Source organism: Physeter macrocephalus, chromosome 2, assembly GCF_002837175.3.
Source record: "Physeter macrocephalus isolate SW-GA chromosome 2, ASM283717v5, whole genome shotgun sequence".
NCBI classification, from domain to species: domain Eukaryota; kingdom Metazoa; phylum Chordata; class Mammalia; order Artiodactyla; family Physeteridae; genus Physeter; species Physeter macrocephalus.
The window spans coordinates 79,900,909-79,922,636 of NC_041215.1; the positions used below are offsets into that span (position 1 = coordinate 79,900,909).

General features: G+C 42.2%; 1 protein-coding gene across 3 annotated transcripts in view; it reads right to left on the reverse strand.

Moving 5' to 3' along the window:
- Nucleotides 1–21,728, reverse strand: part of WIPF1 (WAS/WASL interacting protein family member 1) — a 125,843-nt gene that overhangs the window by 79,728 nt on the left and 24,387 nt on the right. The window lies entirely within an intron of this gene.

The window sequence follows — 21,728 nt, forward strand, 5'->3', positions numbered from 1 at the left end:
AGCCTGGGCGCCTGGAGCCTGTGCCCCGCGGCGGGAGAGGCCACGGCAGTGAGAGGCCCGCGTACCGCGAAAAAAAAAAAAAGGGAACTTAAGAATTTATAAAGATACAAGAAATTATTTGAACAGGAAATACAGCCAAAAGATTCGTTCTGCCAGGCAAAAAGTGCATAAAAACAACAAACTTTTGCACGCAGCCTTGTAGCGAGTTTGTCCACACACTATTGCTGCATTTTCTACCGCCCTTTGAACACCCAGCGTCTGCCTGCAAACACAAAATGATGTGTCCCAGTTTATGCTAATAGGTAAACTCGAGGAGAGGCTTAGCGGGATTCCATAAAATAAGTAATTTAATGACCATCTGAAGGTTTGTTTTTTTAGGGTACAGAAGTTCTGAATAGGGAAGCAGGAGGTTCTGAGAATTGCATTTTCATAATAATGGCTTGCTGCTTGTTCCTCTAATAACGTGTGGCTACCAGCTACGCCCTGGCTCTTACATCCAAAGCCGGAGCAATTTCTTCACATTGCAAAGAGTTAAAGACGGTTTAAGGAAAGAGAACCAGTTAGGTATTTTAGAATGGCTATGAAAGATTTTTCAGGGGGAGAAAAAAAAGGCACTAACCTGTGTTGTTTTAATCCGCTGAAATGACCCAGGTTCTCAAGTTCCCCCTCTGTCTTCTGGCCAGCTTCCTGTAAGTGTTGCATGTGACATTATACTTCCTCACTGCACCTTCTCTGACTTGTTCAAGGACCGGTCAGAGGCATGTGATAAGACCATCTCCCTGCCTGCTTCACGCTGGGGTAATCCTGTGTCTGAAGAAATGCTGTGTCCTCGCAGGGGTCCCCAGCTGGATTCAGTCATCCCTAGGGCTCAGGTAAAGAGGAGAGAAGCAAAGGGGGTGGGGGGCAGGGGACAGTAGTATCCGGGCTCCTGGCTCTTCTGACTCCACAAGGAGGGAGGGGGACAAAGGGAGAGACAGAGACTCTTGGGCCCCAGGGCTGCCCATCTTGGGGTAGGGGCGTCTGAGCTCACTGGGGCTTAGGCGCTGTCCTATCACCAGGACAGGCCTTGGTGCTACTGCCCTGGGAACTGCTGAGAAAGGGCGGCCGTGGTGCTGCACCCAGGGTGTCTCCAGGATACTCTCTGGAGGGCACCAGCCCGGAGGAGCACACCCAGGGCCTGGCTTGTGGTTCTGTACCCTGCAGCGATAAGGACCACTCACCCTGAGTTTCCGGGGACAGTCTGAAGTTCACATCCAGTCTAGCTAGTCTTGCCTACGGACTGTGTGCCCTAATTCTGGGCTCAGCAAACAAAGCCTCAGTACTCCCTGCCTCCCAGGGCTAAATAACTGGCACACACCTCCCCCCTGCTGGTCTCCAAAATATGCCAGCCTTTTGGTTTCCCCTGAAAGGGCTGACTTTGTCTTCCTGTGGGATGGTGGGGGGTTCCTGGCGGCACATGAGCCCTGGCCATGGGGGACCCTGATGCTGGCCTGGCAAGAGCACCTGGGAGAGGCCTGGAGCAGAGCTGAGGCAGGACCAAGCAAGAAGCCCAGGGCTGCCATTCTAGCTTACTTGTTTCTGTGGTCAGTACCCGCCTCTTTCCTTTTATAATTCCTCTAGCTCTCTGGAGGTCCAACACACTGGAATTTGTGGATGTAGGAAGTGGTATGTGGGAGTAAAACAATGTCCTGGACAGAGGGGAATATTCTGCAATTTGTGCAACTTGACTCAGTGCAGAAACCCCAAAGTTGCTTCTATTTGGCTACACTGGCACAATTCTTTTTTAAAAAAATGCTTTTAAAGGCATTTTTTAGTTGTTTCTTAGGAAGGCTGAAGGTTTGTTTTTTTAGGGTACAGAAGTTCTGAATAGGGAAGCAGGAGGTTCTGAGAATTGCATTTTCATAATAATGGCTTGCTGCTTGTTCCTCTAATAACGTGTGGCTACCAGCTACGCCCTGGCTCTTACATCCAAAGCCGGAGCAATTTCTTCACATTGCAAAGAGTTAAAGACGGTTTAAGGAAAGAGAACCAGTTAGGTATTTTAGAATGGCTATGAAAGATTTTTCAGGGGGAGAAAAAAAAGGCACTAACCTGTGTTGTTTTAATCCGCTGAAATGACCCAGGTTCTCAAGTTCCCCCTCTGTCTTCTGGCCAGCTTCCTGTAAGTGTTGCATGTGACATTATACTTCCTCACTGCACCTTCTCTGACTTGTTCAAGGACCGGTCAGAGGCATGTGATAAGACCATCTCCCTGCCTGCTTCACGCTGGGGTAATCCTGTGTCTGAAGAAATGCTGTGTCCTCGCAGGGGTCCCCAGCTGGATTCAGTCATCCCTAGGGCTCAGGTAAAGAGGAGAGAAGCAAAGGGGGTGGGGGGCAGGGGACAGTAGTATCCGGGCTCCTGGCTCTTCTGACTCCACAAGGAGGGAGGGGGACAAAGGGAGAGACAGAGACTCTTGGGCCCCAGGGCTGCCCATCTTGGGGTAGGGGCGTCTGAGCTCACTGGGGCTTAGGCGCTGTCCTATCACCAGGACAGGCCTTGGTGCTACTGCCCTGGGAACTGCTGAGAAAGGGCGGCCGTGGTGCTGCACCCAGGGTGTCTCCAGGATACTCTCTGGAGGGCACCAGCCCGGAGGAGCACACCCAGGGCCTGGCTTGTGGTTCTGTACCCTGCAGCGATAAGGACCACTCACCCTGAGTTTCCGGGGACAGTCTGAAGTTCACATCCAGTCTAGCTAGTCTTGCCTACGGACTGTGTGCCCTAATTCTGGGCTCAGCAAACAAAGCCTCAGTACTCCCTGCCTCCCAGGGCTAAATAACTGGCACACACCTCCCCCCTGCTGGTCTCCAAAATATGCCAGCCTTTTGGTTTCCCCTGAAAGGGCTGACTTTGTCTTCCTGTGGGATGGTGGGGGGTTCCTGGCGGCACATGAGCCCTGGCCATGGGGGACCCTGATGCTGGCCTGGCAAGAGCACCTGGGAGAGGCCTGGAGCAGAGCTGAGGCAGGACCAAGCAAGAAGCCCAGGGCTGCCATTCTAGCTTACTTGTTTCTGTGGTCAGTACCCGCCTCTTTCCTTTTATAATTCCTCTAGCTCTCTGGAGGTCCAACACACTGGAATTTGTGGATGTAGGAAGTGGTATGTGGGAGTAAAACAATGTCCTGGACAGAGGGGAATATTCTGCAATTTGTGCAACTTGACTCAGTGCAGAAACCCCAAAGTTGCTTCTATTTGGCTACACTGGCACAATTCTTTTTTAAAAAAATGCTTTTAAAGGCATTTTTTGTTTTTTAGGAAGGTAACTGTAGACAAGCTCACTGTTCCAAGTCTTGAAAATATTACCCTATAATTCCCTCAAAGAAGTTTTCCATGTGAGAATACCGAGTAAGGGAAAGAACCCTGGGAGTCAGAACTTTGGAGAACACTAAAACTCTGAAGTCTCACCACATGATTACATTTCTGGCTTTGAAAACATGCATAACTGTTTTTACCATTTTGACAGTTGATGGCTGGTTTTCTGATTGAACTGTACAGTTAGATTAGCCAGTTGAGTGAGTCAAGATGGCTGAAAGCACGGCATTCGCTTTAAAATAGGAATAATGGTAAAACTTTGCCATCTTGGAAAAACAAAATACTCCATCGATGATAAATAATAATGAGTCCATTTAAATTTATTTAGAAGTGTCACATTCTGGGCTAAGCTGCCAGTTCCATTTTTTTCAACTAAGCAGTTACATATGTTCTGCTTCAGCCATGCTCTGCGTGGAATTTTTAAAGGTCTCAACAAAATGCCTTATAACTTCCTTTTAAACTCTAGAATCTGGCCTCCTGTCCATGAATTTTTTTTTTTCTGTTTAGGCATTAAAAGAATTTTAATAGACTTTATCTTTTAGAACAGTTGTAGTTATAGAAAAATCAAGAAGATAGTAGGGTTCCCACACAATCTGTATCCAATCTCCCCACTATTAAAATCTTACATTTAATATGATAAATAAATAACAATTAAGAAACCCAATATTGACACATTATTATCAACTAAAGGCCATAGGTTATTTAGATTTCCTTAATTGTTTTCCCCAATGTCCTTCATCTGTTCCAGGATCCCATCCAGGACACCATATTATGTTTAGTCATCGAGTCTCCTTAGACTCCTCTTGGCTGTGACAGTTTCTCAGACTTTCCCTGGTTTTGATGACCTTGACAGTTCTGAGAAGTACTGGTTAGGTATTTTGTAGAATGTCCCACAATTGGGATCTGTCTGTCGTTGTCTTTCTCATGATACTGGGGTGATGGGTTGTTTGGAGGAAGACCACAGAGGTAAACCTGCTCCGCGGCACGTGGGATCTTCCCGGACCGGGGCACGAACCCGTGTCCCCTGCATCGGCAGGCGGACTCTCAACCACTGCGCCACCAGGGAAGCCCTAAACTGCCATTTTAATCACATCAGATCAAGCACATATACTATCAACATAATTTAATACTGTTGATGTTGGCCTTGATCACCCGAGGTAGTGCTTGTCAGGTTTCTCCGCTGGAAGGTTGCTCCTCACCCCCTTCCATACCATACACTTCGGAAGGAAAAGCTTGAGGGTGGAGTAACTATATAAATTATTTTGAATTCTTCTTCACGGAAGATTTATCTCTTCTCCCCATTCAACAATTTTTTCAACCATTTATTTATATCAGTATGGCCTCATAGGTATTCATTTCATACTTTGGGTTATAATTCAACACTATTTTACTAATTTTGTTGCTCAAATTGTTCTACCTTTGACTGGTGAGAGCTCTTTCAGTTGGCTCCTGTGCTCCTTTGACATTCTCCCACCAATATTTTGTTTCTTGGTTTTTGTTTTTGAGCATTTCATTATTTTCTGGCACTAAAATATGCTCCACACTTACCACGTATAGTACCGCCCCAACTGTCTATGACTTATTTTGTCTTGACAAGAGAAGAATAAAAGAAAATAAATCTATGGGCCTGAGAAAACTTAAATTTGCCTTCAATTGTCATTAGTTCTGCCCCATGTATTAGTAAACATTTTTTAAATTGTTTTTATAAAATTAGTCCTATCCTCTACCAGCAAGAAAACACCAAAACATCAACTGAGTGAAATTCTGCATTTCCTTAATTCCAAGATGCATGTTTGTGTTGATAGTGCTTTTTTCCTTCATATTCTAACATTTCTGGAACCAAAGTATATATTTAATACCATGTCCTTGCCCCCGCCTCCTCACCTGTCTTGGGAATGGAGGAAGTAGAGCAGTCAATTAGTTCTTGTTTGGACCATAGACATCATTTAACTACTTTCACTGATATTTTTCCCCCACTGAACAAATATTTTGACTAAAGTGGTTTGATGTGTAGCATCTACAGATTTTTACCTACTCCCAGACACATTCTAACTTTACCTCAAACCACATATTCTCATCAAGCATTAAATTCTTTTCAATTTTTTATGGGTTTACTATCTGATTCCTTTTATGTTTACCATGTCACTTTTTCAAGATCTCAGAATCCATCATCATGCCTGAGGAGCCTAATGCTGACACTAAATGGTTGCAAGAATGATGTCTCACTCTTACAGATGAGGACTAAAAGTGCTTACTGGTCAGAAGCAGATCAGGAAGGACTCCTTGGTCCCCCCACTTTCCTACCTGGGGAAGCCATCTGATTACATAATGGCAAAACTGGTCATTTCTTTCTCTGTGGCCAGGAACTCATGAACTGCCGCTGCTTTGGGAGTGTCATGCTTTATAGATTTTTTTTCTTTTAATGGACAGAGACTCATTTACCTAATCACCATGGGCATATTTCAAGACAGTCACAGATAAAATGCCCAGGCTTTTCACCCAGGCAGATAGAACTTGGGTACTCTAAACATTATTATGTGTCCTACTCCTGTGTAAAATATACTAAGATACTGACTGTGCCCTAACCATCTCACCAGCATCCAGAAGAGATCGGAAGAGATGCCACACTGACTGTTTTTGGCAGCCCTTACCACATGCATGGAGTTGTCCCTTGGTATCTGCAGGGGATTGGTACCAGGACCACCCCCGTCCCCCCCCACACCAAAATCCACGGATGCTCAAGTCCCTTACAGTCAGCCCTGTGTATCTGAGGTTCCACTTCAGTGGATACAGAGGGCCCAGTGTACTTTAATTCTCACAGCAATCCTTTGAGGTAGGTACTGCGATCCCCACTTCACAGATAAGTAGCCAAGTTAGAGGAGTTAAATAACCACCTTGATAAGTTTGAAGCCAGAGACTCAGAGCCTAATGCTTCTCTTTGCTATAGATGGTTTACCATCTATAACTCACAAACGGGTACTTTATTGAATACAGTCTTGTTCTCTAATTATTTTTTGCACGTGCTTTTCACCTCAGCCAAACCTAAGTGACAGTGAGGACAGGGACAGTGTCTTTTAGCCCATTAACTCAGCTTTCCAGCCTCATTCCAGCAGCTTTCCTGTTAACTCTGAACTTTTGCCTAACTGCCAATCAAATTTTTTTTCTTATTGGAAAAAATTCACAATTTTTCTCATAAAGGTAAATAATTTAACATCATAATTTCCCTCCCCCTACTTTGTTTAATTTTGTTTTTCACTTATTAGCTTCTTAAATTTTAAGCTTATTTTTTCAGTCCTTTAAATAAAAGGCTTAACTTTTTATCTAACTATATTTTTAGTACAATCCCCATAATTCAGTGCACTGTATTTTCACTGTTAATTTTAAAATAGTCTATAGTTGCAGTAGTGATTTCCTTTTTGATCCAAGAATTATTTAAAAGGACCATATCTTAGTTTCCAAGGGCTTGGATGGAGGTAAGGACAGGAGCCATCTTGTGTAACTTTCAATGCTATGTTACTGTTATATGTCTACTTTTTGGTTAGTTTAAGTTTCTCTGTGGTGTAGTATTTCATCAATTTTTGAAAATGATCCATGGTCTTTTAAAAAAAACTGTGTATACTTCCTATTTGTTGGGTTAGGTTAATAATAATAACTATGTTATTCAAATCTTCTGTTCCTACTTAATTTTATTTACTTGATAAAATTCTGAAAGTATTTTGTTAAAGTCTCCCACTATGATTATGGAAAAGTTTATTTATGCTTTAAATTCTTTAATTTATTTATATTTTTATTTGCATTATTGTGTTTGTATTTTTAACAAATTTTACTTTAACTCAGTGCTAAATGTTCAGTACATAAAGTTTCATTGTTATTGAATCTTGTTTGATCTATATCTATTCTTTTATGTCTCGTTCAATATTTCTTTTTACATTGAATCCCACACTTTTTAGAATTAATATTACTATCCCTATTTTTGTTTTGTTAGTTAGAATTCACCAACCTATCCCTTTATTTTCTGCCTTTCTGTGTAATTTTGGTATACAAAGACTCCTAAAGACAGCATTTAGCTGGATTATCTTTTTAATCAATCTGAGAGTCACTGATTTTAATACAGGAATTTAACCTAGTCACATTTATTGTTATATGTTTATCTTATGCTTGCCATTTTATCATATGGTTTTCTTCTTACTTTTTTCCCTCTTTTCTTGACCTTTGCTGATAGACTATGGTTTTTATGATTGTAGTACCCCTAGCTCTGTGTGTGTGTTTTAATATCTAATGGTTTAGAAATCCTACCTATACTTTTTTCTAAAGATCAAATACATGTGACCTTTCTTGGTGAACATCAGAGAACTGCATAGTAGGACCCTGTTAATTGATAAGGTCAGTCCATTGCTCTAGGAAATTTAATGGTAGATTCATGTTAATAACAATAATAGATTTTGTGTATATATGGGAATGACACTACATAGGTATTAGAAACCCTTCTAAAAGAGTATGTGACCAGGTCTCCATTCACTTCCCTTCCCCCTTCCTACAACAAGGACTGGCTACTACAGCTTTCACAAATCTTGTGGATGAGTGTGGGGTAGAGGAGCAGTCAAGAACCTAGTGGTTGGGATATAGCCAGGAACATCTTAAGGAATGCTTCTGCAAATTCTGGACTCTGAGACATACAAGCACTTTGGAGATCTGTAGAAGTATCTGTAGAAGGGAGGCTGCCAGGGTGAGTTTCCTGCTACTTCACTTCCAGTCACTAGAAGTCATCATCAGCTGAGAAATCTAATCTAGAATTAGGATAAGAGTGCAACAGTAAGATCACAAGAATGTAAACATAACCTCTAAAGAGGTGAAAATCCAAATGAGAAAATAAATGTTGCTAGACCTGCTTAGGAGGCTAGAATTCTGAGTTTCTTAATGTCTAGTTAAGAAAGCTCAGTAATCAACAAGAATCCACCCTTTTTTTCGCCTAAAAAGGAGGTGGTTTCCACTTTTTAAAAACTTTGATATAGGTGCAGGGGTGACGGAGAAAATTCTGGCCATAAAATACCTAAGCAGGTATTCTTTGTATGTGATTCTAGAAGTGCATGTGTTTGAATAAAGGTTAACATTAAAATTCCATATTTAATTTTTTATGGAGAATCCCAGTGGGAGGGAGGGAATAGGAATAAAGGTGAAGCAACTGTTTGAAGACCCACCATTAACTCTCACTTTACTGGACTGAGATCCTGGTTCGGATCACAAAGAAGAAGTGATTAAATACCTTAAAAGAGTGTTTCTGTTCTAACATATTTTAAAAATTAATTTAGCCACATAAAATTTTATGAAGTAAATCATTTTTTAAGCATTCTCATAATACAAAAGGGGAGACTAAGGGATTCCAAGAATTGAAGGGATTTGTTCAAACAAGTGAATAAGTGATAGAACTGGGATTTAAACCCAACGCTTCCAACTACAAGTCCAGTGTCATTTCCAACATACACGAAAACTTCTGTTTCAGAGAAAGCTAAACCCATGCACACCACATGCATGTTGTGCAGAGAGAAACTGCAGCAAGGCACACCCTTGGCAGTCAGTGCTTCACAATGTAGGTCAAACAGTCCAGCCGGACCCCAGAGCAATTGTTTCTACACTGACCCTCAGGGATTTGGGGAGCATTATGTCATGCCAAAGGCTTTCCTCATTAGCAATCATGCAAAAAGACACCATGCACCACATTTCTGAGCACTTGGAACAGCTAAAAAGAAGATGAAGGGTCAAGAAAGTACTCTTGATGATGCACTGCACTCTGGTACATTTGATTATGCCATTGTAATGTAATCTAAGACAGAATCATCAAGCACTCTGGCCAGCTGTCTTTAAAGTCAGAGCCCTACCTGACAGAGTCATTCTTTGGCATACTACGGGACCTGAGGCCAACAACCAAACTGGCCGTTTCCAATTTCAAGCAGCTTAATTCCAAATAACTAGACTCCTCACTCATCTTTGTGGTTGATCAAAACATTGAAAGGATATGGAAAATTCCCTTGTTCAAAAAAAGACTGGCTAGGGGAACACAGAGAGCCTTGACATTCACCCAGGATGAGTTTTAAGAAGCCTCATAAACACAGAACTTCAGAGGTTGTAGACAGTATTGAGAACCAAGACCCTCTCACATATTTCTTGCTCCTTTCTTTTAGGCTGAATAGAGAAAAGAAGAATATAAGGCAATCTTACAATTCAGAAGTGAACCAAGGTTATTGGGAGAGATCATGAGTGGGTATTATGCAGATCTGTAGCCCTGATTCAGGATTTGTGTTTTTCTCACACATATACATAACATGGGACCAAGAGAACAGCTAATTAATTGTCTGTTTTCACAATCTTCCTACTCAGATGCATCCCTCCCTTACACATTTAAGAGCACATAGAATACGGTAGAATGGGTAAACAAGCTCATGTCATTCCTAAAAGGAAGGATTCTGGAATCAAACTACCTGGGTTCAAATCCCAGATCCATCACTTACTAGTTGCAGTGAATTACTTTATTCTTTGGGTCCCAGTTTACTCATCTGTAACACGCAGATAACCTTCTGAGTATTGAGTGTGACGCTGCATTCAAAGAGCTTAGCCAGTGCAGTGCATAAATGGTGGCTCCTGTTACTGTTAGTAGGTGGAAATTTTATTAGGAAATTCTACATTAGAATTTCTTACAAGAAATGCAATCAGGGACTTCCCTGGTGGCACAGTGGTTAAGAATCCACCTGCCAGTGCAGGGGACACGGGTTCGAGCCCTGATCCGGGAAGATCCCACATGCCACGGAGCAACTAAGCCCGAGTGCCACAACTACTGAAGCCCGCATGCCTAGAGCTCGTGCTCCACAACAAGAGAAGTCACCACGATGAGAAACCCACGCACCACAACGAAGAGTAGCCCCTGCTCGCGGCAACTAGAGAAAGCCCGCACGCGGCAACAAAGACCCAATGCAGCCAAAAATAAATAAATAAATAAACAAATAAATTAATTTATTTAAAAAGAAAAAGAAATGCAATCAGAGTCAAGCAATGGGCTTTATTTCTGAGGGTGCTAGGTAAACAAGAAATAAAAGATATTCAGAAATCAGAGGCAGTGGAGCTACAGGTCCTCCAGTCATTCCAGAGAGGCACAGTCCATCCAGGAAGTAGAACAGGAAATCCATATGGATACTCTAACTTTGGAAGTGGTGTAGCGTTTATGCTTCTAAATTTGGAAGAGATGGATGTATTTGTGTCTGATCAAAAAATCAGGAGGAAAATGGTTTGTGAATTATATCTCCATTAATTTTTTTTGAATGATGAAGGGTTTCATAGCCAGTGAAAAACTATGTGGATGAGAAAGACAGAGAGGTTTAGCAGTGGCCATGAGTGTAGGGAGAGGAACAGATGGCTACACAGAATTTTGGAGAATTTGTTTATGTGGTGCAAACTGTAACACCTTTAAGCCATGCCTTTTAGAAAACCTTAGATGGAAGAGATACATTACTCTTCAAGGCTTTCCGGCTTTCTGATGTTTTCTTTGAATGAGACTGCAAGCAGGATCTGGACCATGTGAGGTCTCTAGATTTATTCAGGTTACAATTAGAGTATGGGTCATATCCAGCTGAGCAACATCAAACCCAACCACGTGTGTTTATCACATATTTTCTGGATTATGATTTGGATTTTGAAGCGGCTGCAGACAGGCTGAATTATATGATTCTATAAATGAGGTAAACTTTCAAAAGATAAACATCTCTTGGGCTTCCCTGGTGGCGCAGTGGTTGAGAATCTGCCAGCCAATGCAGGGGACACGGGTTCGAGCCCTGGTCTGGGAAGATCCCACATGCCTCAGAGCAACTGGGCCCGTCAGCCACAACTACTGAGCCTGCGCATCTGGAGCGTGTGCTCCGCAACAAGAGAGGCCGCGACAGTGAGAGGCCCGCGCACCGCGGTGAAGGGTGGCCCCCGCTTGCCGCAACTAGAGAAAGCCCTCGCACAGAAACGAAGACCCAACACAGTCAAAAATAAATAAATTAATTAATTAAAAAAAAAACTCTCAAGATTTTATTAATTACTCACAGTCATTCTGAATGGGTAACAATACATTTTATATATAATTACCTATTATTTTCTTTGCCTAGAAATAAAGTTGGTGCTCTGAGAGGTACCTAAATAAAACAAGGTGCTATTTGCTAAATTACTGTTTCATATCTCTCAATGATATACTTACTGTACTGAAAGCAACATAGCAGCTACTAACTAACTTCCAAGGACAAATGTATATACAAAAATGATCAAACATCTCTGCATCTAATAACATAAGTGTACTTATTGAAATATGTTTCCTGAACATTTTATATAAACTGCATTTTAACCTTAGGCGCACTGTGGATCATTAATAACACTGTTGGAAGTGCAGGCAGAATAGGAATTAATGGAATATTATGATGAACTGCTTATGGCTTTTGTTTTAATAAATTATACTTCCCTTTTTACTGGAAAATGACCACCATGAACTGTAATATTCATCAAAATACGCTGACATTTTTAGCAACTAGACTTCATAGGTGTAAAGCCTTCCTAAGCAATAAGGAATATGCAGGGGGAAGATAAGTTGTAACAAGTAGTGTTCTACTAAATGTACAACTAAATGTATAAATTCAGGTTAAAAATAATTCATTTAGCTTGATTAAAGACAAGGATTTAGGGTTACAAAAACAAAAACAAATAAAGCAAAGCAACACCAACACAACCCTGGGTTGTCATTAATGATAAACTGTCTTGCAATCCAATTTGCTATCCAAATTGTAAAGAAAAAAAAAATCTAGGAACCCATGACCAAACTGTGCTAATGGTGCACAGACACATCTTAGGATTATGTTTCTCATTTGCGCAGTTGCAATAACAGGCATATTTTACTTACAGAAATCCAACTCTTTATGCTTGAAGGAAAAAGAGAGAAAAAACATACACAGTGACAGCCATTTCACTCACCATTCCACGCAATGAGTGCACCCCGAGTCTCCTGAGATGAGGGATGTGAATCTGTGGTTGTCACGGACATGCCACACTGGGTGTAATGCCAATCTTCAAATACACATATTTTTCACATGCCAGGGCTCATAAATGGCAACCAGCCAGTTCACGGGGAGGTCAACCAAGGAAACAGTGATCAAGAGTAATTCCGAATAGAGGAAATTGCTACCTTAGCCACAACTGTAAACGTCACTGAACTGCACTGGACCAGATACCTCTTTATCTCAACGTGGATCCCCATCCTGACAACGGCAGCTCAGAAACTCTGCTGCTGCAGTGGCTCCGAGGCTCAGTTATAAACCACTGTTCCTTCTGGACAGTCCCTCCCTCACATTCTCCTTATGCCAAGTTGATGAAGGAAAGATTTGAGACGGATTTTAAAAAACCAACAACAACCTTTTACTGTTGTCCTGTACCCGTGATAGTTTCACGTCTCTCGAAAGGAGACAGGAAGTTTGGAACATTATTGGCCCTTTTAAAGGAAAAGAGGAGGCATACCCAGAGGTGAGTGACTATCCTAACACATGAGAATGTGCTAATGACATGCTGCTTTATCATCCCTTACAAAAAATCTGGAACAATATGTAGCGAAACAAAGAAATTACTTTCCATGTCTCAGTACATCTCTGAAGTAAAGAGTGAAACTTAAGGCAATAAGCACCTCAAGAGAGAGGTGTTCTGTCTCCTGTGATGCCGATCTTGGCCTTGGTCGAAGGTCAGCCCCTTCCTCCCTCCCTCCCTTCCTTCCTTCCTTCCTTCCTTCCTCTCAACCCTCCCAGTAGAGTCTCACCCCCTCACTCCACTGGACCAGTCATCTCCTAGACCACTCCTTACCAGTCCATCTGGAGGTTAGGGGAAAGAAAGGGGCTTGGCACCTTGCAGATGTTTACTGAATGAATGAACGATCACTGCCTCCCCAAAGCAAAGAACAGAGGAATTCCTCATCCTCAAATCCACAGTCCAGTTCACCAGTTTTATAAACAGTCCACTCTGTGTATGCACAAAGTATAAAAGCTTGAAAATGAAAAATGCTGATTCCAATTCTAAGCTAACCTGCCTAGTAATTTATAGATCTTAAGATGAAACTGGATATAAAATTCCCTTTGTCCCTCCTTCTACAATCTCCTGTACTAGTGTTTCTTGGACCTTCTACTTTCACTGAATCATAATACCATCTCGACTGCTCTCCTTAGCAGTCAAAAAAAAATGAAATCTCCTAGCTTTTCAGTTTTCTTTCTAGGATTAAACATAAACAGTACACCTCCTGACAATATTTTTAACAGAGTGGTGTCCAAACAAGATAGAAAGTCTTTGACAAATAGAAAGCAACCAATCTAACCTTCAGTCATACCTGTGCCAGTGATCTTTGTTCTGGTTCAAGGTGCCCATGGGCTCTCTTCAGAAGGATGGGCAGTGAGAAATGGCCAAGCAGGTGCCTGCCATGAGGACTCATGTGTGGTGGCCACACAAGACACTTGAGACTAGCACTATAGTGAACTTAACGTGTCTAGAGACACCCTGGTTTACTGGCATTGCATGTGCTGTGAATTTGCTACCCCTGATCTAGGAATATGCGTTTTGACCCACAAGGAGCTGGCTTTCTCTGTTGCTGGCTGGGCTGAAAAGGCTGTGACTAGAAAAAAATAAAGATTTCTCCACACAGCCTCTCAGAAGGGATCTGCCCTGTGATCTGCCATACCCTGATTTTCAAAATTCAGACTGAATTCAGACTTTTCATAAAAAGACCACTAAACTAATTCCAATTGTAAGTACTAAGACTGTTACTACAGTTCAGCTGCTTCTGAAGCACATGCTACCTCAGGCCCTAATAGCCTAATTTTTCTGTATATGCTCAGATTGCTTTCTAAATACTCTTAATAGCACAAACTATTAGCATTATCCATTAACCTAAAATAATTATGACATTAAGTGTTTATATGTATTAACAATGTTTTTCTTTAAAAAAAAAACAAAAAAACAAACCCTAAGTACTTTTTAATGCATTGCCTAATTCATCATCATTGAAGAAAGCTGTTATTTCTACTTTAGAGGTGGTGACACGGACTTACTGCTAAATGAAAAACAACATACTCCTCTGAGCAAGCTCTAAAATTGCAGAAGAGCTTGGTTTGTCACCTATTACTGGGTCTCAGTTCAATACATATCTATTAACTGATTAGCTCACTCTCCCATGTTTATCTTGTATGGAAAAAACCTAGCAATAATATAGTACATTTTGATGGGACCAGGTGGTTCTTACAGTCAAGATCTTATAAACACAATGATGTGATACTGTAACTACCCAAGCTATACAGCCAGCCCACCATGGTGGGTGAGTGCTCTAGTTATCTACTGCTGTGTAACAAATAAGCCCAAAACTCAGCTTTGTAAAACCACCATTTCATTATCCTCATGGATTCTGTGGGTCAGGAATTTAGAAAGGTCATGATGGAGACAACTCGTCTCTGTTCCATAATATCTGTGGTCTTAGCTGGGATCATTGATAACTTGGGGGCGAGAAGGCTAGGGCTGGAGAATCTACTTCCTTGATGGTTTCTTCATTTATGTCTGATGCAAGGCTGAGAAGGCTACAGGATGGGCTCACCAAGACTGTCCACCACAGCACTTACATCTAGTTAGACTTCTCACTCGGTGGCTCAAGTCTCCGTGTTCCCAATGAACAAGGCAGAAGTATGGCTTTTTATGACCTAGCCTTGAAAGTCACATGGGGCCACTTCTGTCTTACTCTCTTGGTAAAAGAAGTACAATCCCCTTCCCCCACCAGAGTCAAAGGAAAGGGACACAGACCCACCTCTCAATGGGAGAAGTGTCAACATATTTGCAGCCATGATTTCAAATACCTAGAGTGAGCCTTCAGTTTCCTGATGTCTGGTGCACCAACATTTGGAACTTGAACTTTTATTGATCAGCATTTGTGTTTTCAGAATATCAATCATAAATGCCTGCAATTATATTTCTGGATAATCAGATTCTGAATTGCCATGGAGGCAATAAAATGCCTACATGGATGTTAGGAAAATATTAATTTGGAAGAACAACAAAATATACAGCTGGCAGATCTGTTGGCCTGTTTTGCCTTTATCAAAATTATTCTGTTGGGAAAAAATTTTTTTTCCCTATTTCCACTAAGGCTACAGAGCAATCAGATGCCCCAAGCTAAATTAAAACACTTAAGGAAACTTAGGGGAAACCAATTTAACTTTATAGAACTAACTATTCAGCATGAGGTGGCAAATTCAAACTTCTATCAGAGCTGGGCAGGTAGAGAAGTAAAAGCCAATGGAAATACTGTGGACTGGGGTTAACTGGAGCACATGTGCCCTTTGCCTTAAGGAATCTGAATTTGATTTTTTAAAAATACTGCATTTTCCAGAAATGGCTCTTAGACCACAGCTTACGATCTTTGATTGAGATTACATGGTGGATATTTCTTAGGTTTACAGTTTTTTGTCCTGGTTCTACTGGTCTATTTTGCACTCCTCTGAGACCAGAAAATAAACCCTCAATATATAATTATGTAGTTAATAAACATGTACTGAGCATTTACTATGTTCCAGACACTGAGCTAAGCTACTGACATTTATTCCTTATTTAATGCTCAAAAGTCCTTTGGAGTATTACTGAACCCACTTTACAAATAAGGAAATGGTGCTGCAAGGAGGTTAATTAACCTGACAAAGGTGATAAAGCTCCTGAGTGGTACACAGTGGTTCACACCCAGACAGGTTTGACCCCGATACTTGTGCTCTTAGCCACTGCATGTTATAATATGGTGCTTTTGATGAATGTGGCTCTCCTAAACCACAGGTGAGTGGTGTCCAAGAAGGGGGCAAGCCTTGGTCAACACTTCTTTGGTTATAACCCATCCCGTTACTCTAATTTGGGGATAGAAATGGAAGTTTACCTGAGGCACTGAATATGCAGAGACAGTCCCTCCTACACAGAAAACTGGAAGTTTAAGACTCTATAAGGTCACTGTACTCCAGCACCCAGACCACGTCTCTCTGGACACCGGGAAAGAGATCTGGAGTCTCAGCCTTCTAGAAGATGGGCAGTGCCTCCACCATTGATCACCTGATAGAAACCCATCCACTAGCAAGGCACAACTCACGTATTTATCAAACGAGCACAAGATATGGGATCATGGAAATCGGTGTTTCTGTGCTCAACACCCTCTCTCGGCAGACCATCACATGATTTTCCCTTTAAAAAATCTATTTTGAAAAATCCCCTTTAAAAAAAGAAATCCTCCTCTATTTCCTTGAAAAGTCAAAATAGAGTTCTCATACATCAAACATATGACAGAGGCAGTTTTTAATCATTTATTTATCCTTCATTGTTTAATGCTTTATACCACTCCTCAATGCATAATTTATTATACCATTTACGTTTATTAAAAATTGATCACAGGGACATGCTCTCTCCCCATCTTCTCAGGCTACAGATATTTTTCTGTCAGATCGCTTGAGAATAGACAACAATTATTTAAAAATTGACTTTAACGGTTTGTATGCATGTCCCTTTCTTAGGGTTCCTTTTCTTCCGTAAAAGGACTAGAGGTTACTTTAGTGTATTAACTGCTCATTTCCGTTTTTCATATATTACAAGAAAGCTTATCTGAAGGCCCACTGAGGCTTTCAGGAAAAAGGCTTATTTTACTTTTCTAACTTTTAGAATGTGGATGTGAAAAGGAGGCATGAAAGAACAAGATTCTAGAATCTTCCATGACAGAGGTCATAGCTGTGGGGCTGCCTCTTTCTCTTGCTTTTTCTATTCTGTTCAGTATTGCCTCCTCAGATGATTCATTTTCCTTGCCTTAACTGGCGTGTTGTTTTTTTTTTCTCTTCTCCTTTCTCCAATTTTGTCCTCAATCCCCTTGCCTTTGCACTTCTCAACCCTGTGACCTGAGTCGCTCTCTGCAAGCTGCCAACCTCAAATCCTATAACTCTCCATCACCAGTATTTCCAACCCACTGCCCTCAAAGTGAAAGGTTCAAGAAGGTGCCATCCTTGGACACTCCTGCCTCAGACCTGGTCATTCTACTCTTCCCCATGGGAGGAGAGGAGAGAAGCAGAAAGCAACAGAGTGGGTGAGAGAGGTGGGGGAGGGAAGCAGAAGAAGCAGGTTCTAATAAGGTTCTCACAGCATGTTAGTCTGAAAAAGGTTTGCAGTGGACTAAAACCCAAAGGAATCAAACTTGGTACATTCCAGTTGGCTCTCCTTGCTACGTCCAGCCACCTCGATGGGATCCAACCCTGCCTCTCTTCCAGAGCTCCCTACTGGAACAGATGAGACTATCACTGGCCGCCCAAGCCAAAAACCTGAAGGTAACCCTCGCCTCTTCCCTCTCATTCACTCCTATAACCAATCAACCAATTACAAAGACTTGCAGATTCTACTTCCTAGTATCTCTGGAATCATCCCCTGAGCCATCCACCACTCTCCCCTGCCTGGTCCCAGAACAGTTTCTTAGGGTCTCCAGGCCCAGGTCCTTCCAGTCTCAGCATGATGTAGCTATGATCTCTCTGAAAGGCAAATCTGCTTAAAATTCTCTTCCTATCACAACTGAAATCAAGTCTAGTCCAAACATGGCTTACCAGGCTCTCAATAAGTGAGGAGGCTCCTGCTTAGTTCTTGGGCCTTTTGTTTGAACCCGAGGTGTGACTCCTCCCCTCCCCCCACCGAACATACCCACGCAGCTCTACTCTCCACACTCCACTCGCTAGCCACACAAAACTTCTTCAGCTCCACGGAGGAGCCATATTTCCTCTTGTCTCTTGGCCAGGGAGCATGCTGTTCTTTTCCCAGCAGCCCTCTCAGCCATCTCCACAGGATGCCTCCTCTGTCTTTCCATGAAGTCCAGGTGTGCTCTCAGGGCCCCTAGCACTCCTCCCATCCCAGGACTCATCGCTGGCATGGTAATTTTCTGATTCCTCATTTCCTGTGCTCCCCACAGACTAACAAACTCCATAAGGGCAGGGACAAGGCTTTGCTTGTTCACCATTGTATGCTCACTGCCTGGTGCATGACATACACTTGATAAGTATCATTTGATTGAAGAATGACTGTGGGGTAGTCTGTTCCACTGCTGGCCTCCAATGAAGCATGCCTCCTGGTATTCACACCTTGTGTAGTCCCCTCCCCTTGAACTGGGCTGTATCTGTGACTTGATTTTAAAAAAAGAAAGTGAAGAACCTGCTAGTTCTGGGCCTGAGCCTTAAGAAGGCCTGGCAGCTTCTGCTTTTCTGATTCTAACTACCATGTAAAAAGTCCAGCAATCCTGCTGAAGAGACCATATGGAGAGGCCACTTGGAAAGTGAAAGGTCCTGACATTTCCTGGAGAAAAAGAGAAGCCCAGCTCAGTCCTGCCACAGCTAACCTGCCATCTGAATGCAGCCCCAGACTGACCACAGGCAAGAATGGCAGAAGAGCTGCCCAGCTGAGCCCAGCCCAGATTGCAGAATTGTAAGCAATTAAACGATTGTGGTTTTAAGCCACTAAGTTTTGGGGTGGTTTGGTATATACCAACACATAACTATAATAAATTCAATATATAAATAAAATGGAATACAAAAATCACAGAATAAATTTTATGCAAAGACAAGTCAAAGTTTCTAAACGGCAGATCTAAGAAAAGAGCAACAGCATTAAAAGGATATAGAGGAACTCATACCACCAGCTTCCATTTAAAATACATCACAATTTTCCTCTGTCATTTTCTTTGGTTTTAAGATATTTTCCAATGAAAAGATTTCCCTACTTTTTTTTAAAGCATTCCTGGTCTGACATTAAAAATTAGGGCGTCCAACCAAGGATGCAATGTGAACATTAAGACACTAATGGAAACTAGCAGGTGACCAGCCCATCCTGCTGTTCCTCTTCCTCTTACTTACCAGTAGGGTAGATCCAAAGCTGTGGATGAGGGCATGGGGGCTGCTGTGTTCAGGGCAGACTGGAACATTGTAGGGGCTTCCTGGCTTAGCTGGACTGAGCATCAGATGTTCAGTTCAGTGTGAAAAGTCACCCAACGAACAAAACGGCCAATTTTGACTAGAAACTAAAATGATCAGTAGAAGTAAAACAGACAGCTACCCATGAATTTAGCCCAGGCATCCAATCACTTACACAAACACATACACACACACACTATACTGATATCCCGTGGAGACAGCTGAGGCACTATTACATAATCCAGGATGTGGCTAGATTCTTTTTAAAAACCCATGTAGATAGGCAGAATGAAGAGAAAGTGCTAAATTTACAGCGGTCTGGTGGAACTCTGGATTGATGCTTCTCATAATTACTGCTCTTTCAGAAAGAAAAAGGATCATCGTAAAAGAAATAGGGTCTAAGCTAAGTATCTGTCTTTCACAAAAACCAAAAAACAGAATGTCAAAAATATTTTCTAACAGTTCATACTGGTCTAATGCTTTGACGTTTCTGAATGATCTCTAGTAGGTAAAATTATCAACGTATTTTTGAGAACATATCATGTCTTCTATTTTATTATTATCATTATTTTTGGTTGCGTTGGGTCTTCGTTGCTGCGCACGGAAGTTGTGGCAAGCAGGGGCCACTCTTCGTTGTGGTACGTGGGCTTCTCATTGCGGTGGCTTCTCTTGTTGTGGAGCACGGGCTCTAGGCGCACGGGCTTCGGTAGTTGTAGCTCGCAGGCTCAGTAGTTGTGGTGCACGGGCTTAGTTGCTCCGCCGCCTATGGGATCTTCCCGGATCAGGGCTCGAACCCGTGTCCCCTGCATTGGCAGGCGGATTCTTAACCACTGTACTACCAGGGAAGTCCTATCGTGTCTTTTAAAACTATCTCCAATTAATAAATCTTATCTGGTGGAGATTGAAGAAGTAGATTTAAGAAAAATCTGGCAGCATGTATGCTGCATGTTTTGAAAGAGAAGGATAAGTTCCCACTGTGTGTGTGCAAAGCTCCAGGCTCTAAGCAAGAGTAACAGAACCTTAAGCATAAACATAAACCTTCAGCATTTATTACATGTCCTGTCAGTTGGTGAGACTGAGCATTTAAACGCTGCTGAGAGAGCAAAATCTAGACTTAAAAAATGGGACCTATTTCCCACTCTTTTTTTTCTCCTAGATGGGGGGGGCTCTGTGAATAGATGCCACTTGGCTGCTCCCTGCAACCCAGCAACCTCAGAGAATGGAAAGCTTGTTCTCTAAATTTTCCTCTTTTTGGGGGGTAACTTCTGGTGGAGGCACAGACTTGTACTTTGACTGTGGGGAGAGGATAGGATACGCAGGCAGTGAAAATAAGCCAAGCACCCCATTTTTACCTTCGAGGGAAGAGAAAAGGCTGGCATAACAGCAATAGCGTTTCTCGAGAGACGGGACCTGGGAGATTGTCATGGGGAAGCCAGTCATCTCAGATACAAGGAAATGAAGGGGTACCAAGCTTTGTGGTAGGGATGGGAACGCATTTTCCTCATGTGCCAGTTGCTAGGCTGGGCCTTTTCACATGATTTTATTTAGCACGTATTTAATGTGTTTATTGGGTGGGTGGATGAATGACGAAGGCAGGCAAGTCCTCTCCAGAAAGGCCACAGGAGTCTGTGAATGGTACAGGTGGGACTGGGATTCTGCAGAGCAAGGTGGAAAAACAGGGTGGAAAGGTTTATAACTGAGGCTTGGGGATTAGGGGAGGGGGGTGGGAAGGAGGGAGTCAAACCTCCTAGCAAAGAGCATGTCCACGCAGCTGACACAAGCCCCCAGATGTTTGACCAGGTGACCGAGAATCACAGTGAAGCTTATTAAATGCAACAAGTTCATGTACAGTGAAACTGTGCCGAATCCCACAAGCGCTCTATACCCTAGAAAAGGGCAAAACAGTGTGAGGCACCTTGGAAAAGTGCAGAGTTGTTCAAGCCATGCTCTGTGCGGGTTGCGGGGACTCCCTCACAGAGCACCACAGAAGGCACATACACTCGACTTTACCCAGAAAAGCTGCCCTTCTGCTTGAAAAAAATGAGTTCTCTGCTAAAAAACTCAAACAAAGTGAGAACTACTGGTGCAGCACAAAAACTCTTAGATAAGGATCCTGCAGATGTGAATCTGAGTTGCAACCCTACCACTAACCAGCTGTGTGCCCTCAGACCAGCCATTTCGTCTCCTTGAGCCTCTGTTTCAATATCCCGACAACAAAGATGACACCTATCTTACACGGCCATTTTGAGGATCTAACGTGATAAATTATGTGAAAACACTTTGAAATTATTTCAGAGGTACAGGTTTTAGGGAACATAAAAGGCTTTCTTTTTTTTTTTTTTCTTTCTTTCTTTTTTTTTTTTTTTTTGCGGTA